The sequence below is a fragment of the Peromyscus maniculatus genome, chromosome 6 (genome assembly GCF_049852395.1).
Source record: "Peromyscus maniculatus bairdii isolate BWxNUB_F1_BW_parent chromosome 6, HU_Pman_BW_mat_3.1, whole genome shotgun sequence".
Taxonomy (NCBI): domain Eukaryota; kingdom Metazoa; phylum Chordata; class Mammalia; order Rodentia; family Cricetidae; genus Peromyscus; species Peromyscus maniculatus.
This window is the reverse complement of record NC_134857.1, coordinates 133,617,693-133,637,392: the sequence shown is the minus strand read 5'-3', so window position 1 is coordinate 133,637,392 and position 19,700 is coordinate 133,617,693. Positions and strand designations below refer to the sequence as shown.

Genomic DNA, 19,700 nt, shown 5'->3' with positions numbered 1-19,700 from the left:
TAGGTTTAACCAGGGGCGAAACCACTGAGAAATGGGAGTTCTTGATTTTAACTTCTGTAAGAAGCAAAGCTCAGTCAAATGTGTGGACAGGATGTTTCCCGTTGGTGAACTTTTCTCCTGAGCAGGTGGAGAGGAGGAATGGCACCTTAGTGTGTAATGGGAACATCATTTCAGAATTGCACGTTGAAAACAGTCTGAGATTAGATAGATGTCATGGCGGTGTCCAGTGATGAGCATGTATTTATACCACTGAGCCGTGCGCTTACAGAATGCAGAAGACAATGACTTCCGTGTCACGCATGTTCTACCGAAGTTTAGTTGAAAAGGCTAAAGGAAAGCCTCTCTGGGAGAGCCGTCGGGTCTGGGCTCTGACCTGGGGGGTGTGGATATTAAATGTCGTTGTACATTGTAGATATTTAAGGGTCGTTATTCTGGACTCCAGTGCTCATGTTAGGTGAAGATAAAATGTGTCTGAGACTCAGGACATGCTTGGGGAAGAGCTAGCAATAACTTTATGTTGTTCTACATTCCCGTGAACCATTCCTCTTGGAAATATACGGAGGCAAAAGTAATTTGGGCCTCCATTAATTGGGTTCTAATTTTCTAGCTATCTAATTTAGGCTCCCCATTAAAGGACCAGCTACCTAATGTAGTATTTCACTTTAACTGATTCCATATGCAGTCATGCAGGAGAAACTGATCACAGGAGGCTTTCCTCTCATCCCTGCCTCCCCCCACCACGGGGCTTTGTGTTCTTGACACTCAGTAAATGTTTTTGAAGGTCAGCTATGGTGCAGAGGGGAATTAATATGAAAATGCATTTAATAAATAAGCTGTCAGATGGTTCCCTAAGATACCGTGAGTGGCACAAAGACGTCTTGCCTTTTCTGTCCGCTGTGTGCCGAGGGAGTGGTGGTTAATACAGGTGCTCCGAGGCATGTGCTCACAGGCCTTCGGTAATCACTTCAGCCCCTGCCTTCTCCGCTCACTTCATCCCTCTTGAGTGACAGCCATTTTCTCCCAGAATCCAGCCCCTTCCCAGGAAAGGCGTGAAGAAGAAGGGGATGCTGAGATGAAGCCACATATACACAGCCAAGAAGAATGGACAGCTGAATTAAAAAAACATCAACAATTTCCAGAATTTAAAATCCTGAATCATGACAGGACACTAGTGGAATTCAGGTGTTTCTGGTACATGGACTGCTCTCACCCAATGTGAGGTTGAACTGTTGACCTTGTGTACATCCTATTTCACAAATGAGTCTGTCAGATATGCTAAGCCTATAGGCTGAAGATGATGCCCCAACACTGTGGAGAAACCTCAGGTGACTGTCCAGGCAGCTGGCTGTTTCTGTCAACTCACAAATTTTTTGGAAGTTGCTTGCATGCACTTCCTGTTTTTATTTTTTATTAGATAATATTATTTTCCTTCTTGGATCTCTGAGGGAGTTGAAGATTAGTTAGTTATAGTTGAAGATTAATTAGGATAGAAAGTGAATTAGATACATTTTGGACTTACAAAAATAGGATAGATAGTGGAATTATTATCTCTGATTTGTCAAATACAAATGGACTAGACATTGTTTAGGTATTTATTACTTGTATATATTGTATATAGTTATTGTACTTTTGTATATAGTTTTTCTTATGTTAGTTATAACCTTTTTCCTTTTTATTAAAATAGAAAAAGGGGAAATATAGTGATATTTTATTTGTACTAAAATGTGATTTGTATGGTAATAAATAAAGTTGCCCCGGGGTCAGAGCTATTAGAGCCATAGCAAAAGCTGGGCTGTGGTGGTGCACACCTTTAATCCCAGCACTTGGTAGGCAGAGCTAAGTAGATCTCTGTATGTTCAAGGATACAGCCAGCATTGGAGACACATGCCTTTAATCTCAATACCAACCATAGAAGACCTGGAGGTCTGTATAGACAGGCAGTGATGAGGCAGTTATGTGGTTGGGTTTACAACCAATGAGAAGAACATTTATAAAGAACAGAAAGTCTTTATAAAGACAAAAACACAGGAAGTAAGACTCTTGACTGAAGAGGCTAGCTGCAGCAGACAGGTAAGGCTCTTAGCTCTGATCTCTTGGCTTTCTTCTTTGCATTGGTTCTGTGTTTCTTATTTAATAAGATGGTTGGTTACATCTACAAAGGCGGAACAGAAATAGACACCCACTGTTGGCAGGATAAAAAGAGAGTGGTGGGTTCTCACACAGGAGGCTTGTGATGGATGACCCTTGTGCACCATGCGTTGGGGTGGAGGGTGAGGCTTTGGTTGGTCATTAGCGTTGCAGTTATTTAATGTTAAACCAGTTGTCTGCGGCTGTGATTGGGAACTCTGCCCTTCACACGCTTTGCCTTCAGGCACAAACACAGGAAGATTAAACATTAATTAAAATATCTGCACGGGAGCATACACTGTGCAAAGGAGTGGAAAACCCCTGGGCTCCGGTGGGGAGTCTTTTCCAGAGCAAGGCCTTGTTTGGGGCTCTGGAGATGGTGGACTTTTCTTCCTTAGACCCTGAAGGCATTTCTCAGGGGAAGTGTGTTGCCTGTGCTTCTCAGCAAAAACCACTGAGGCTCAGGGGGCTCTGGCTCTGCTCAGGGGCCCAGGATGTTCCTATCCAAACTTGAGAGTCCTTGATGCTCACTCCCGAATCGTGGGGTCTGGAAGGAGGTTGCTTCCTGTCTTCTCAGATGTTTCTCTGTTTAGACCTCAGATCTCTTTCTGCACATCTCTTAGCAAGTATGCCTAGACCTCCATCTGCTGAGGTAGAAATCCTGAGTGTCCCTCATCTTCCTCTCTCCACCCTGAATTACAGAGCAAACCTTTGAAAATACTTTGGAAGGCCTCTGTTTTCAGGCCTCTGTTGTTGACTTCTGAACCACAGACCTAGCTGCCTGCATTACAGTGTGGTGTTTTCCTTGCTCTTTAGTCTTTTCCCAGCAAGGTGCTCATGGTGGCCATTTTCCAACATACCTGGGTCCTTTGCTAGGGACACTGGTCTGAAAGAGTCTACAGGCTGTGTAGACATCCACCCTGCTGCCCCTTATCCTGAGAAGTGGCATTGCATCTGACCAATTTGTCCTTGAGCCTTTCTCTCTGGCTGAAATTTCCTGCTGCTTCTCTGCCTGTCCTAAACCCCCTTGTTCCTCCTTGGTAACTTCCCTGTTTCTTTGGTTTAGCATCTCTTTTTAAAACTACGTATATATTCATGGCTCCTGCAATTTTCTTCAAGTACAACTAATTTGGCATTACTGCAGAATCGTGTCCAGGCTAGATTAAATGAAATTGGTTTGACCTCTGTTAGCCCCTTTCTTCCTGTTTCTCTTTTTGTTTTATTTTTCTTCAAAGTGATACATTTATTTCCTCTTTGGACTTTCTCTTCATTTGTTTTACTGGTTTGTTGTTTATAAAATGCTAACAGTTCCTTTAGAGTAAGCTCTGGGAAGACAGGTCCACTGTCTTGTTCATGGTCTTGTCCAGAATAGCCTGTGTACATGGTAGGTGTTCAGAAAGGATTTGTACAGTGAGTGTGTTATGGAAATGTCTAGATTTTAAATTCACTTTTAACATTGAATAACTCCGTGGCCTTCAGCAAGTTGCTTCGTAGAGGTCACATTTCCTCATCTACATAACGCAGTAACTGTTTCATGGAGTTGTTTTGCCAAGTAGAATCAGTTTCATTCTCACTGACGTCCTGCACTAAGTTTGATGTCCAAATACAAAAGCTGTTGTTATCTTGTTATTGTTAGTGTTGATCTGGCTTCACTGATTTAGGAGTGAGTTTATTCAGGCCTGGGTCTAGCTTCCCAGCAAGTGGAACTCAGGAGCTAGCTGTAGTCCTGTGCAGCTGTTTGGGAAGGAAATCTTTGGTTGTTTCTGTTTCATTGGTAGAAGAGTGGGGGCTGCCTGTTAGCGGAGTCAGGGTCCTGACTGAATGATTGTTGATTGGGTAAGGACTTTGAGAATGTCAAATGTCTCATTCTTCCTAAGTCATTGAAATGTAATAGAACCACAGAATGGAGGCCATTCTTGTCTTTTGATTACATAGACATCATTAAGGTGTCCCTAGTTGTCTTATGTTTAATCGACATGCAATATTTTATGTGTTTCCATCGCTGTTGAGTGAGGAAGATAACACCCACATCAGCTAACGAGTTTTCACATTAGCCATAAAAATATGGTTAGTTCTCAGTTCTGTGAAGAAGGCACACAGGTAGTTTGCATCTTAAAATGCTAGTAATCGCTATCTATTAATACTGTGAATTCGGTTCAAAGTTTTAAATGTCTCCTCTTTCAAGATTGAGTGTTAAGATTAGAATTTCGAGTTGAGACAAGTCTGCACAAGTCGTTTCTAACAGGAAAAAAATAATAAATGTGAGTCAGAGCACAGCTGGAGGCAGGCCTGCATGATTATTCCAAGGCTGGATGGACGTGAACACTCGGAAATTCAAATTAGAATCCTTATTTGTCATGCCGGCTGGGGTCACCGCCTCTCTCCTGATGTGGTCAGTGTCACCCTGTGTCATCAGCAGACTCTGATGATAAAATATGAGAGTCCAATTTCCTATTTAGTCTACCAATCTTTTTCCTCCGCATCCCAGATTTGAAGACTGGGGAAGATTTTCACTACTGAGCCATGGTTACCATTCACATGACCAGTGGTCCTCAGAGATTATTCCATGCTGTTTCAAAAGATAAACCATGCCATCTGGTTATCAACAATTATTTGTGCCATCAGAACTCAACTGTACCAGCCAGCCACTCTGAAGAGATAGATATTCAAAGAGTAGCAACCAGCCGGGGTGTGTGTGTGTATGCTTTCATCACGTGGGTGTATGTGTACCCACACAGGTGTATGTGTGTGCACATGTACTGACTGGTGTGTGTACAGAGAGGCTAGAGAGAAGCCAACATCAGGCGTTGTTCCTCAGAACAACAGACTCTGTTATTTCCTTCAGACAGTCTCTCACTGGCTTGACCTCACCCTGTAGACTTCGCTGGTTTGCCAGGGAGCCTCAGGGTCCACCAGTTTCTGCCTGCTGAGAGCTGAGGTTCCAAGAGCTTGCTGCTCTGTACAGATTTTTGTCGTATGTTCTGGGGATCAAAACCAGACCTCCTTGCTCTCAAGGCAAGCACTTTCCCAGCAGCCGTCTCCTCAGCCCCACAACTGACCACTGACACATGATTTTAGATTAGTCCTTACTGTGGAATAAAAGAACTACTTGATTGAATCTTGTGTGATCATTTTTTCACATATATGCTAAATTAGGGCTCTTCATAAAACTGCTTATGATGATTTTTCTTTCTAGAGATATGATTATGTGAGTTCAGTTTACCTGCTTGTACTCAAGTGTGTGCATATTTTTTTTGTGCGTGCGCACTCCTGACTGTGTCTATATGACTTTGTGGTACACTCCAATCTTTTGCATTTCTTGTAGTTATTCCAATGAATTGCTGATTAAAATAAACTTTGTTTGCTTTACATCTAGTATCCACTTACGAGTGAGTACATACCATGTTTGTCCTTCTGAGTCTGGGTTACCTCACTCAGGATGATATTTTCTAGTTCCATCCATTTGCCTGCAAGCCTCATGATGTCATTCATTGTTTTTCTCTGCTGAGTAGTACTCCATTGTGTATATGTACCACATTTTCTTTATCCATTTTTTGGTTGAGGGACATCTAGGTTGTTTTCAGGTTCTGGCTATTATGAGTAATGCTGCTATGAACATAGTTGAGCATGTGTCCTTGTGGTATGATTGAGCATTCCTTGGGTATATGCCCAAGAGTAGTATAGCTGGGTCTTGAGGAAGATTGATTCCCAATTTTCTGAGAAACCACCATACTGATTTCCAGAGTGGCTGTACAAGTTTGCACTCCCACCAACAGTGGAAGAGTGTTCCCCTTGCTCCATATCATCTCCAACATAAGCTGTCATCAGTGTTTTTTATCCTAGCCATTCTGACAGGTGTAAGATGGTATCTCAGAGTCCTTTTGATTTGCATTTCCCTGATGACTAAGGATGTTGACCAATTCCTTAAATGTCTTTTGGCCATTTGAGATTCTTCTGTTGAGAATTCTCTGTTTATCTCTGTAGCCCATTTTTAAATGGTATTGTTTGGTATTTTGATGTCTGGTTTCTTGAATTCTTTATATATTTTGGAGATCAGCTCTCTGTCAGATGAGGGATTGGTGAAGATCTTTTCCATTCTGTAGGGGGTCATTTTGTCCTATTGACCATGTCCTTTGCCCTACAAAAGCTTCTCAGTTTAAGAAGGTCCCATTTATTAATTGTTGTTCTCAGTGTCTGTGCTACTGTTGTTATATTTAGGAAGTGGTATCCTGTGCCTACAACCCATGGGTCCAGAGAAGCTAGCTAACAAGGAGAACCCTAAGAGGGACACATGGATTGCCCTGGGAAGGGGAAATAGATGAGATCTCCTAAGTAAAATGAGGGTGAGAAGGGGCAATGGAGGGTAGAGGATGGGGGGTGAGAACATAAGGGAACAGGATAGTTGAGCTGGAACAGAGATGGAGTGGGACAGCAATGAAAGAGATACCATAATAGAGAGAGACACCAGGGAACAGAGAGAAACCTGGTGCTAGGGAAGCTCCCAGGAATCCACAAGGATGACCCCACCTTAGATTACTGGCAATAGTGGAGAAGGTGCCTGAACTGGCCTACTCCGGTAATCAGATCGGTGAATATCCTGCCATCATAGAGCCTTCATTCAGTAACTAATGGAAGCAGATGCAAAGATCCACAGCCAAGCACCAGGCTGAGCTCCAGGAGTCTGGTCAAAGAGAGAAAAGAGGGATTCTATGAGCAAGGGGCATCAAGACCATGATGGGGAAACATACAGAGACAACCAAACCAAACTAGTGGGAGCCTATGAACTGTGGACCAATAGCTGTGGAGCCTCCATGGGACTGGACTAGGCCCTCTGCATATGTGAGACAGTTGTGTAGCTTAACCTGCTTAAGAGGCTCCTGGCAGTAGGATCAGGATCCATCCCTGATACATAAGTGGGCTTTTTGGAGCCCAGTACCTATGGTGGGGCACCTTAACAGCCTTGGTTCAGGGAGGAGGGGCTTGAACCTGCCTCACCTGAATGTACCAGGCTCTCCTGACTCTCCATGGGAGACCTTTCCTTGGAGGAGGTGGGAATGGGAGGTCAACTGGGGGGGAAGGCTGAGGGCGGGAGGAGGGAGAAGAGGGGCACCTGTGGTTGGTATGTAAAGTGAAAAGAAAATTTCTTCATAATAATAAAAATAAAAATAAACTTCGATACTCATGAAAACTGGAGATGACTATGGTTTAAAGAATATGTAGGCAACTATTTCTGAAAATTAATGAAGTGGGTTTTTTTTATTTTATTTTTTGAACAGAGCATTTGATACATTGCTTGATGCTTCATTCTGGACTGGTACTTGAAGAATGTAAAGTTGTAGTATAGATTTTCATTTTAATGGGAGTGTTGTAATACCCTCATATTTTTCACTTCTCATTAGTTTTTATAACCTATGAATTACCTAAAACAACCTCAGTCATTTGAATCTCGACTTACACTTATTTCACTGCGCGCAGAGGTGTCATCTGAGAAATGGCGTCTGTATTTATGGTGCTGGTGTCTCCAGGTAGACGCTAGGACTGTTGCAGAACATGCAGACGCTGCCAGGAATGCTGTGCTTTTTGTGCTGTTGGGGTTCTGTGCAGCAGCGATGGGGGTGGGGGGAGACCAGAAAAGACGATGCCGGTGCAGTGATGGTCGCAGCTTATGGGAATGTAATGCAACTGTAGACTGCTCTCTGCATGGCTTTAACGCCGTCTTCATAGACTGGTCTAGTGAAGATTTCATGCAATTTATCTTGAGCTCATTGCTTCAGTTCATTTGTTCACTGATAAATCATTACATTGTTGCTTAAGAAAATGGTCTGTCCAGAGGCTCCAGGCCTCAGTGCTCTCTTTTAGGTCATTGTTGATTTTTGACTAAACTTTTTATAGTAGGTAGAGACAAGCAGTGGCTACCTTGTTAGTCCTCTATGTCTGTGTGTCCTGCTGTTGTGAATTCAGCCAGCTGTGGGTCAAAAATATTTTTTTTTTTTTGAGACAGGGTTTCTCTGTGTAGCTTTGGTGCCTGTCCTGGATCTCACTCTGTAGACCAGGCTGGCCTCAAACCCACAGAGATCCACCTGCCTCTGCCTCCCGAGTGCTGGGATTAAAGGCGTGCACCACCACCGCCTGGCCAAAAATATTTTATAAGATGGTTTCTGAGGCTGGGATGGTGGCTCCGTGGGTAAGAATGTTTGCTGTGCATGCTTGAGGACCTGGGTTTGATTCCAAGTCACCCCAGCTATGTAGGGGACAGAGACAAAAGAGACAAAAGGCTGAATTCGCTCCAGGATTGTGAGTAACCCTGTTTCAAGGGAGAGTGACAGAGCATGATGAAGAGGACATCCTCGAGGCATGACTACACACGGTAAACATAGGGCTGAGTGGATGGAGATAATCAGTGGCTGTATGTACATATGTTGCTGGGTAAGCTGTATCATGTTATGGAAACCTGGATTGTGGTAATATGCACACCAGTACGTAGCTCCATGGGCTCTTACATATCCATGTGAAATGACGATTTGTGTGACAGCCTCTTCATGTTTGATGGCTCTTCTCTCTCCACCCCGAGCCTGTTGACGAAATTCTCTTTAACAACTACAGGCTTGTTAAGTTCTCTTGTAACGTTCTTCCTTTAGCTTGTCTCCACACTGTGGTTCGGGCCCTTGTGTAGGACACAGGTGTCTACATGCATATTGCTCTGAGAGAATCACTCCCCAAGCACCAAGTTAGGAGACACACAGGACTCGTAGAGGGTTCTCACACTTGAGACTTTTATTGGTGAGGATTTGATCTAATTTTCTACTCATGTGTCCTCCCGGGTGTGGCTGTCTCTGTGTCTCTCTCTGATGAGGAACAGGAGTGAAAGTGACCAGGAGCTGATGGTTCCCCTTACTGACCACAAGTGCTGCCTTTGTGCTGTGACATGGAAGGTGCCCTTAACCCTAGACATGAACTCAAATTCGGTCTCCACTTCACAGATAAGGACACTGAGGCTCAGAGGGAAGTAACTTGGCCAAAGCCACCAGGCTGGTTGGTGTAAGATCTGAGACTCAGATCTAGAACTACAGTGATTCTCATTCAAAGCCAGTGATGTTCTGTACCTGGTGGCCTTTTTAGTTTAGTTCAAAATTCCTGATTGTGCCCTCTGTCCCCCACCAGGATCAACTCAAAAACCAGCAAGGGAGATAGATACACGTCCCTCATTTTAATGTAACTGAATGCCACTAGGTTGTAAGCTCCAGGTGGCACATGTCTGGTTCTGAAGCACCTGTAGGAGTTTCTCTTAGGTACCCAATGAATGTCTTCAGAGCGGATATATGAACAGGACTCAAAGGAGTCACTTTTTGCTCTTTCTGTGGTTTCTGTTTGTGTGTCCGTTCTGAGACCTGCTTCTGCTTCCTTCCTCGGTGGCTTTGTTCACAGCTCCCTGCATGTTCAGTTGTCACTGCCACAAGTACTTTCCAGAGCACACGTACCATTCCAGGAAGTGTTGGCACAGGACACACGGGTGGATCAGACTAGATCCAGCCAGTACTCTCCTAGAGAGATGCTTTCATACTCAGCTTTTTCTCAGGCCTGTCTGCCTCATTCAGTTTTCATGGCAGTGAATAGTGTGTGAGGGTGAAGACAGAATCCAGTCAAGAATGCCTATGTACCCAGTCCTTAGTTATTTGTATGTGTTCTTATGAATGTGAGTGTGCATATGTGTGCACACATGTGGAGGCCAGAAGTTGAGTTGATAATATGTTCCTTACTCAACCAATCTGTTTAAAGAAATATTTCTATGTATATTGTTAGTATTTGCCTGTGTGTGTGTGTGTGTGTGTGTGTGTGTGTGTGTGTGTGTACCATGAGCATGCCTGGAGGCGAGAAAAGGGTACTTGATCCCCCAGAACTGGAGTTATAGGCAGTGGTGGGCCACCATGTGGATGCTGTGAATGTGACCTGGGACCTCTGTAAGAGCAGCCAGTGCTCTTAACCTCTCAGCCATCTCCGCAGCCCTTCCTCACCGTAGCTTTTGAGACAGCATCTCTCACTGAACCCTGAGCTGGCCAATTCTGCACTGACATAGCAGCTGTGACTGTCTAAAAAATATTTTTCAAGTCCACTTCTTTGGTCTCATGCACTGTTCCATGATGTACAGAGGGAGATGGGTCAAGATCCATCCACTGGCCATGAGGAGGAAAGAGCATCCTCCACAAGAGCCTTCTCCTGTCACTCCTAAGTATACAAAGGGGTTCCCCCTTCTTCCTTCAGCTCTTGAAGTAGTCCTGCAAGGAAAGTAGGGTCATCCTTGTTCTTGTAGGTGAGGTTCAGTGAGGTGAGGAGAGATGCAGGGCGATCTCCCTGCAAACTCGTGTATCTAGGACTGTGCTGTGTGCTCAGGGCCATGAGAAGGGACCACGGGAGAGTGGGAGAGCCAGCGTCTATTTATATCCCTGCCCTGGGAATTGTATGTATAACTCACTATGGTAGCCTGCTTGTTTCTGTGACCTCATGGGGGCTTTGCTGTATTCCTTTGCAGATTTATGGGCATGCACATACCACCTCCGATGGAGTTCCCTGTGGAATCTCAGAGATCACGATTATTTGGGTTCTAAATTATTCTTGTCCAGTTTTAAGCAGATGAGCAGTGATTCATCAGGAGTATTGCTACAGTAATACTACATTTGGTTTCCAAGGAAACTGCATCGTCCATCTTTCCTTCCTCTTCCTCAAGCCTCGTTTTTTAAAATTAAATTTATCTATTTGCATATGTGTGTGTACATGCATCTGTGCAAGCTGAGGCTCACATTAAAGGTCAAAGGTCAGCTTGTGGGAGTTCTGTCCTGCCTTGTGGGTCCCAGGGACTGGACTCAGGCCTTCAGGCAGGTGAGCTTTCCCACTGAGCCGTCTTGCTGGCCCCAGGTCTGAGTTCTTGAAAACTAAAATGAACTGTTGAACCTCTTATTAAGGCTCTGGTTCTGCCAGCTGTGCTGGGAATTGTAGTTTTTCTCCTGGCCGTCCTAATACTGTGGATGGTATTCTGCAGAGCACCCGTGCATCCTGAGTGGCCTCAGAATCAATTACTGCCTTGATTATGACACGCAGTTGATGACTGCATCATGCTGCAGAGTCACAGTTCTTGATCCAAAGTCTCGAGTTGTTTTCCATCTTGCGGTCCTGTAATGACTAACTTGGAATTCATTGTGTCCCATGAAAGTGTAGGCTATGGGGTGTGTGCATATTTTACCTGAGCCATGTGTTTGCATTCTGGCTAACTGGATGGATCCAGTCAATTTGTCATTTCCAGATAAGTTCATTACTGCATCTAAGCATCACTTCTGCAGATTGTACCACTGGTGACTAAAATATTCACGGATGTTGTCTAGACTGCTTAACTCTGTCCAATGCAACGAAGTGTTTACTAACACCAAAGTACGGTGCAGTAGTTTATAGCCCTGCAGGCAGCCAGTGGGCAGTGTTGATTGAAGGCTCTTTCACCCTTCAGTATCGCCAATGCTGCACATAGAGACCTATAAACAAATGTGCACAGTCTCGCGTACACAGACATACATACACAACATTGTTTGTGTGCATTTGTTTAACTCTGTGAAGCTGTGTTACCGTGCTGGGTGGTCTAATAAAGAACTGAACGACCAATAGCAAGGCAGGAGAAAGGGTAGGCAGGGCTGGCAGGCAGAGAGGATATGTGGAAGGAGAAATCTGGGAGAAGAGAAGGACCGAGAGGAGGGGAGGACACCAGGGGCCAGCCACCCAGCTACACGGCCAGCCACGGAGCAAGAGTGAGATTTACAGAAGTAAGGGAATGGGAAAGCCCAGAGGCAAAAGGTGGATGGGATAATTTAAGGAAAGCTGGCAAGAAACTAAACAAAGCTAAGGCTGGGCATTCATAATTAAGAATAAACGTGTGTGTGTGTGTGTGTGTGTGTGTGAGAGAGAGAGAGAGAGAGAGAGAGACAGAGACAGAGAGACAGACAGAGAGAGACAGACAGAGACAGAGACAGAGAGACAGACAGAGAGAGACAGAGACAGAGAGAGGGATTTATTTTATTTGGGAGCTGGGTGGTGGGCCCCCAAAAGAGCAAAGAGCAGAAACAGCCAACAACAACACACACATGTACATACAAACAAATGTACACACAGTCATGCGTACAGACATATATACATAGACACACAGACTCCTACAAACACACACACACAGACACACATGCAGACATGCACAGACACACATACAGACATACACAGACACACAGTTACACAAACAAATATAAAGATGTACAAACATACACAGAGACTCATACAAATACACACACACACACACACACACACACACACACACACACACACACACACACACCATACCACACCACACCACACCAATTCTACCCTTTCAGACTAGCACAATCCTGTTGTTTTGAAGTGGTTAAATTTTTCTCCTTTGAGGAATTTAGCCTAGCCTGGTTTCCGGCGGGATTCGGTTTATATTACAGTGAAAAACAGAACAAGACCAGCAAGGCAAAATAAAACACTAACAGCAAAACCCATAATCAAACACAAATAAAATGATTCAATGAGGTTGTTTTCCAGAAATTCTAGATTTTTCTGTAAAGTTATAGAAATGGCTCCTGCTGGTAGCCCACAGGGCTTAAGAATTTAACCTACCCTTGATGATCAGATTTGTCAAAAGATAATGGTTCTGTCATTTGTTGAAAATTCTTCATGTGTTTGTGGCTGAGTATTTGTTTACACATAGCTTTTTCCTCTTGGTGACAAAATACCCGTGATGGGCCTCCACCACCTTACAGACAGGAGACCAGGGAGGCTGTGCTATATTTGTTTGCGTTTCATACTTCTTTCCCCAGAAACCTGCTTAGAAACACATACTGGTTTTAGAAGCAGAAGCCGGGGAAGTGAGCTGAGAGTTAGCGTCCCCTGCAAGTGTGTGGTGCAGGCTGGTAGCAGTGGTGTCTCTGGGGAGACTGTGAAATCCACAGTCAGTGCCGCATTCTGAAGAAGGTGGAGCCTGTACTTGACTGAGCTCCAGACTGTCTGTTTGCACACTGAGAGGCACAGGTGTGGACCGTCCTGTCAAGAAGCCTGACAGCACAGAAAGTGGGCTGGTGTAAAGCCGTAGCCAGAGGTGGGGCGGGAAGGAGGAGACTTGCCATGTCGCACCTAATGTGACAGGAGAGACAGTTAAGAAAGGTTGGCTGAGGTCTCTGAGGAGGGAGAAGGCTGTGGGTATGGGTGGGATTCGATCAAACAGGATGGTGCACTTTCTCCACCTAAGTCTTACATCCTGAAGTTGCAGATTCTTCCAAAATGGCCCACTCAACACAGGAAGGTTTTTGAAGGACATTTCTTTTCCAAACCATAAATACAATCTCTTTACTGTCTTAAAAAAAAATGAAAGCATTGAGAAAAGCTTTTACTTATGGGAGTTATATCCACTGAAATTTATAGTATCAGAAATTCAAGTTGGCAAGATTTAAACATGTTAATTCATTTAAAGCAATAAGAACAAATCCATTTCATGTTAGCATAAATTACATATATTTATAAGGAATAATTAACACTAATCCCCAAATTAATAGAAATGGTAGCATTTAAAACACATTTGCACATCTCTTAGAAGAAGATGGCTGGATGCTCCTGTTGTCTGTCCGTCCAGTCTGCTGTGATATGACGTGTCGATTGAAGTAGATAAAGAAAAACATAACTTCAGGCAGATATGGCATTGGAAAAAGGTGTTTGGACGGCTGCTTCAGTTTATGGTGGATGTTCTGCCCTGCAACTGCAGAACCCCATTTGGTGGTGTTTTTAAAATTTAAAGGTTAGATGCAATGTGGAGTCAGAAACCAAATCAATGAACTTTTCACATCCCATCTCTGTAAATCTCATTACTTGAGAGTACACTCTAGATTTTTTTCACTCATGTATGTCTTGGTAAGATCTTGTGTTGGTTATTTGAAAAGATTGGTTCGCTGAGTTGATGTCAGTCTTTCCAATTTTGACACATTTTATTATGTGATAACTAAAGGAAGTCACATGATCTAATCACCATCCACGGATCACATTAAAAAGCATCAAAAAGACTAAGGGCCGAGAAGCTGCCAACAAGTTCTATAGAGATCCAGATTTTTACTTGAAAAATCTTTTTTTTTTTATCATCACATCAAATACTCTTAGTTGTTATTCTTAAAGTGGTCGAATTGCTTCATGCATTTTCAAAACGACATCTGTCAACTGCCCAAGTCTCAAGAATTGACTGCTAGTTTTCCTTTCAAGTAAAAATTGGGTTCAGTCAGGAAGCCACCAGCTGAATTCATGGCTCACAGTTTCCCAGGAGCATTCATTTTATAACAACTGTCACATCCATGTCTGCAGGAGAAGTGCTTTGTGTTTCTCCCATGCATCACACAAAACAGAAAACAGGTCTACTCAGGGTCTAATGAAGTTAGTGATTCTTACAGCGCCATCAAGAGCATTCTAGTTAAAGCTAGTGTTCTGTTGAGAACACATGGTCATGGCGGACACATGGATAGTCTTTCAGTCTAATTCATGCTAAGACCCAGGGAGATTGACTTGGCCCATCTAATTCATGCTAAGACCCAGGGAGATTCATGCATGATTTAGCCATGCATACTTGGTGCAGATCTTAGCATAGTAAACAGGACTTATTATTGTTTAAAAACAGGCTTTGTTCTTGTTTTTTGCTTTGCGGTACTAAGACTTGAACCTAGGGCCTCCAATGCTCTAAGTAAGCATTGTACAACTGAGCTGTAGCCCTCATTATTATTATTATTTAAATTTATTTATTTTGTGTGTCTTTTATATCATATATCTTGATACCATTCATTTTCCCGTCCCTTTGCATCTGCTCTCTGGCCCTGCACACTCTCCAAATAAAACAAAATTTAATAGGAAAAAAATAAAAATAAAATACAAAAAGAGAAAAACTTAAAAAATTCTGTCGTGTAAGCTGCAGTGTGACACTGTGAGTCACACCGTGAACTCCTCTGTCTATATATCTTTACTTGCAAGTGTACATTGCAAAGAGTCGTTGGTTTGGCTTGAGGCCTCTGATTCTGCCCCATCCATGCTGGGCCCTTGCTAGGGCTCCTCGTGAATATTCTGTTGTTGTCCTGTGTTGTGGAGGTCCTGCAGCTTTGGGTCTGTGGGTCAGGTCCCTTCACATGCTCCAGCAGATCACAGATGGGGTGGATGATGGGATGGGCCAAGTCAATCTCCCTGGATCTCAGCCTGGGCAGCTGTAGGGTTGGCCCACCAGATGTGAAATGGGAACAGCTCTCCCATGTTTACAACTTGTGGCCTGGCTCACCCACACCTGGACTAACAGGGTTGGTTCCCTCTGATGAGCTCTCCCACCTGCCCCAGATGTTGATGGACGGTGGGGGAGGGCAACTTTCCCCCACCCATGCCACTACAGGACAGATGGGTATTGGAGATGACTCTCTCATGCTCACAATTTTGGGCCTTGCTCACCCAGACCTGCGCCAACATGGTTGGCTCTATTGTGCTGTCCTGGTGAGGTGCAGGGCCTGCTCTCCTGAGTGTTGCGGCTGGTGGGGGCCCCAAAGTTGTGAGTGTGGAAGAATTCTCCCCATGTCTCATCTGTCTTGTGGCGGCATGGTCTGTGGCAGGTTGGAGAGCTGGCCCTGTTGTCATAAGAGGGGAAGAACTATCCCTGACCCCTGCCAGCCCTCCCTCCCACCCATCAGTGCCTGAGGCAGGTGGGAGAGCCGGCCCTGTGGTCTTGGTTTCCTGGTGGCCCTGTTCTCTGTGTCTGGTGAGTGCTGGGTGTGCCCCTGTGAGGTAGGGAAGAAGACTGGGATGTTGCGGGTCTCTCGAAGCTCAGAAGGTAGACTCTCACTAGACGGGTCTGTTGAAATGAGTGCTCATTTTCCTCATTTGTAAGGTGGCATGTGACAACAGTGCTGTGTGAATCACCACTCAGAGAAGGTTTGCGGTCTGCTCCAAGTGGCTCTTTGCTCCATCAGATGAATTAGAGCAGGTGTGCTTGTACCTCACTTGGCAAGGAATGCTCTGGAAGATTGTGAAAACTTCAGTTGCTGGCTCAGACGGTCAGGCAGGGGAACCTGTATTGTCCTGTGTGGTCTGAAGCTGCTTTGCTGGGTAGCCAAGTATGAGAAACTGAATAGGGAGCTTCATACCCTTTCCCATGAAGACAGTCAGCAAGTTCATGTCAGTTCTTCATGTCCATGCTGGGAGCTGAGGGCCCGTGGTCTTCCCATCTCATTTGATTTCACTCAACTGTACCCGAGGATTGAATACTCCTCTATGAACAATAATTTGGACAGTTCACTACATGGTGCTAACGTTTTTATTTTTCTGTACCTAATTTCTATGAAAGCCAGATGACTGGGCTCCTAAAGACAAGGTGACCACCCATAGTTAACTCACCAGCACCAAGCTCCTTCATAGGCCAGCTTTGCTGCTTTTCTGAAGTTTCCTAACCTTATCTTCTTTTGGTACTTTGAATTGTGATTCATTTTCAATACTGCCGCCAACAGTGTGCCAAATGACGTATTGGTAGTTTGAATAATTATCAACAATTAGCTTAAATCATATAGTCATATAACAAACATTGCAAGTGTTACTTCTGCAGGGCTTCATGCTGAGTGCTAGGAACCATGCAGGACAAGATGGCATGGCTGTTTATTTCAGTCTGGGAGATGCTGATAAGTCAGCAAATAATTATAAATCAGTATGATGATGAAGGAAGGGATAGAGAGGTTGGGGTGTCTAATCCATGGGAGGCAGGTTCCCCAAGGCAGTGGGGTCTGAAAATTCGAGAGGGTATTTGAATTGTGTACCCAGAGGCCAGACCGAATGATGTGTGTATGGTGAGCCCCGAAGACAAAGAGTCTTTGAGAAGGCTGATGGGGCGGGCTCATTGAGTGTAGGTCAAGGTGGAGCTGTAGACGATAGGGAGTGATCATGTGGGTGAAGGTTCGAGTTGAAGTGTCTGTGTCATCTGGGTTTTGTAACCTCAGTGTTCTTCATGCTGTGGGCTGGGTGCTTTTTCATGGACGTTGGGGAGGCACTGAGAAGTCTCCATGGTCTCTGTCTCAGATGTTGGCCCTACTTCCCAAGTTTTAATAACTCAAAATATCTTCAGAAATTGTGAGGTACCCCTTAGTGAAGTCAAACGTGCCCTTGGTTGAGAACCACTAGGACAGAGATGCTCATTTGAAAACAGTGAAGCATGATAATCGGGTTCTACCCAGGAAGATAACACAACCCCTTTGGACAGTTACTGTGATAGCAGCAGTGTGGAGAACAGGTTGGGAAGGGGCAGCATTTGAGGTTGGGAAACGTTAGGAGGCTATGGTTGCAACTAGGGTAGGAAACAATTCCAAGATGTGGCTACAAGAATGGAAATATCTCCTGGAGGCAGGGCAGATTTGGAAGACAGCTTCAACAGGGCATGATGACTATTTGGACTAAATGTAGTGAGGAAGAGGACTGAAGGACTCAAGGGTTCTGTGTTGGCTTCTGGGGAAGATAGTGACATGATTCGTGGATGAAGGGGGCAAAGGAGGAAGAACAGATTTATTAGGGGATTAGGGAAAGATGCTCTGATTTTTGATGTGCTGACCTTGTTGTACCTAAGCGAGTCAAGCAGAGATGCATGCAGTGGGAAAAGTGAGGAACTTGGGGCAAGCCCTGCCTGGTCCAGATAGATCATAGAGGAGGAGGAGAGACTGACAGTGGGAAAAGTGGGGAACTTGGTGCAAGCCCTGCCTGGTCCAGATAGAGCATAGAGGAGGAGGAGAGGCTGACAGTGGGAAAAGTGGGGAACTTGGGGCAATCCTTGCATGGTCCAGACAGAGCATAGAGGAGGAGGAGAGGCTGACAGTGGGAGCTGGAGGTAGCTTTGATGAGAGAGGTAAACTCATAGTTCAGGCTCCTCCCTCTCCTGAAAGGATGGAGGCTTTTCTGTGGTCCTGGATGTTGACTGGTTATTCTGAAGTGATTGGATCTTTCTGGCTCTGGAGATTGCCCCGTCTGTCCTCATGTAACCAAAGCAGAAGCTCTGAGTGGTAGCATCTAGAGTGGAAAGACAGATGCTCTCCCACCACAGGACCGATGCTGGTCCAGACTGCTGAATTATGTAGGGACTTTGTAATGGGGATGTATTCCCTGAGCCAAGATCACTTGCTGAGCTTGAGGACAATTCCTTTGAGTTGGTATGGAGAACTGCTCTGCTACATTAGAAAAGCCAGTCCTAGTGACTTCCAGACTGTGTAGCTGTTGCTAAGTGGGATGATGTCATACATGCCAGCCTTAGGTAGCATCACTGCACATGTAGTATAATTTTTCTCTGAGTGGTATGAGCTCCAGATACCTGACCTTTGAAGGTTCTAATGTATTATTTACATGAAGCTAAGAGCCACTGCATTCTAAATGGCTGTGATTTATCATGACCATTTCAGAATTGAGTCCTGTGGCCATATGCTAATTTGACTTGAAGGAAATTCTGTGCTGTGTGCTAGAATTTCATGCTTAAAAATTTTCAGCAATGGTCTCTATGCTCTATTAATTAAAACAAGACGCTTCATAACTTTTCCACACAATAGAGGAGGCACTCAGCAGCATATACTTGAATTAAAACCCTTGGAAGCCTTACATTTTCTGGTCTGGCAACCTTGGATTTCTAATTTATGTGTCCCATCTGTCCTGAAGGAGAAGGCAAGTGGAAATTTATAGCCATCCCAACTGAGAGTGTTAAAGTTCTTCATTAAATGGGAGTTTATTTGTATATTCAAGTAGGAAAAAATCTATGTGATTGTACAAAATGAAATTTACATTGAATTCAAGGTGGGCTATCTCCTGAACTTCGTGCATTCTGCTTTCCTGATAACCCTACCCAGTTAGTCATGGGATAGACATAGGGAGAAGCAATCTCATATGATATAACTTCTTTAACACTGACGGGTGAGGCCAAAGTCTGGCTTCTGTAGAAGTTGGTGTAACGAGCCCCTGCACCTGGGATTTTGTAATTGTATACCCTCTCTGCTGGGACAGTAAGAAGCTGAGCTATGCATTCCAGAGAGGAAGCGTGAACAGAGAGAAGCAGAGACAGGCAACAGTGGTATAAGTGGGGGCTCCCAGGTGTCTTAGAGCCTTTCAGTCCTCATTTTCAATGAGATTCCCAAGGCCAGCTATGCTCATCCTGCCTCTGAGGTCTGCAAGAGACTTCCAAAGCCATCAAATAAATGTCCTGGGTTCTACAACCAGACCAAATGTTTTCTGGCACATCGGAGCCCCACCATGAGCCATAATTCTGTTTCCTGACAGGATGGATGGCAGCTTCTGTGCTTCGTGTGTAACTTTAAAATACATTCTTTCCTGAGTTGAGTAATAATTGATGACTTCTGGTGATGCTAGACGTTGGGTAGTTTCTAAAAGCATGACAATAAATGCAGAGAATGTAAAGACTCATGTAAATTTGAAATTAGTTTCTTAAAGGAAAGATGGCATGTATGTGTGTGTTTTTTGGTTCCAGATTTGGCAAGTTC

The 19,700-nt window shown here is 44.3% G+C and overlaps 1 protein-coding gene across 4 annotated transcripts in view; it reads left to right on the top strand.

The window, feature by feature from the left end:
• The window catches only part of St6galnac3 (ST6 N-acetylgalactosaminide alpha-2,6-sialyltransferase 3), a 537,327-nt gene that overhangs the window by 86,369 nt on the left and 431,258 nt on the right, over window positions 1-19,700 (top strand). The window contains exon 1 of one of the 4 annotated variants that reach the window (XM_076575264.1): window positions 1,664-2,070. The exons of the other annotated variants lie outside the window; for them this stretch is intronic. The gene's annotated coding sequence lies outside the window, so the exon portion shown is untranslated. Of the gene's footprint in view, window positions 1-1,663; window positions 2,071-19,700 lie in introns of those variants that run through there. 4 annotated transcript variants of the gene reach the window in all.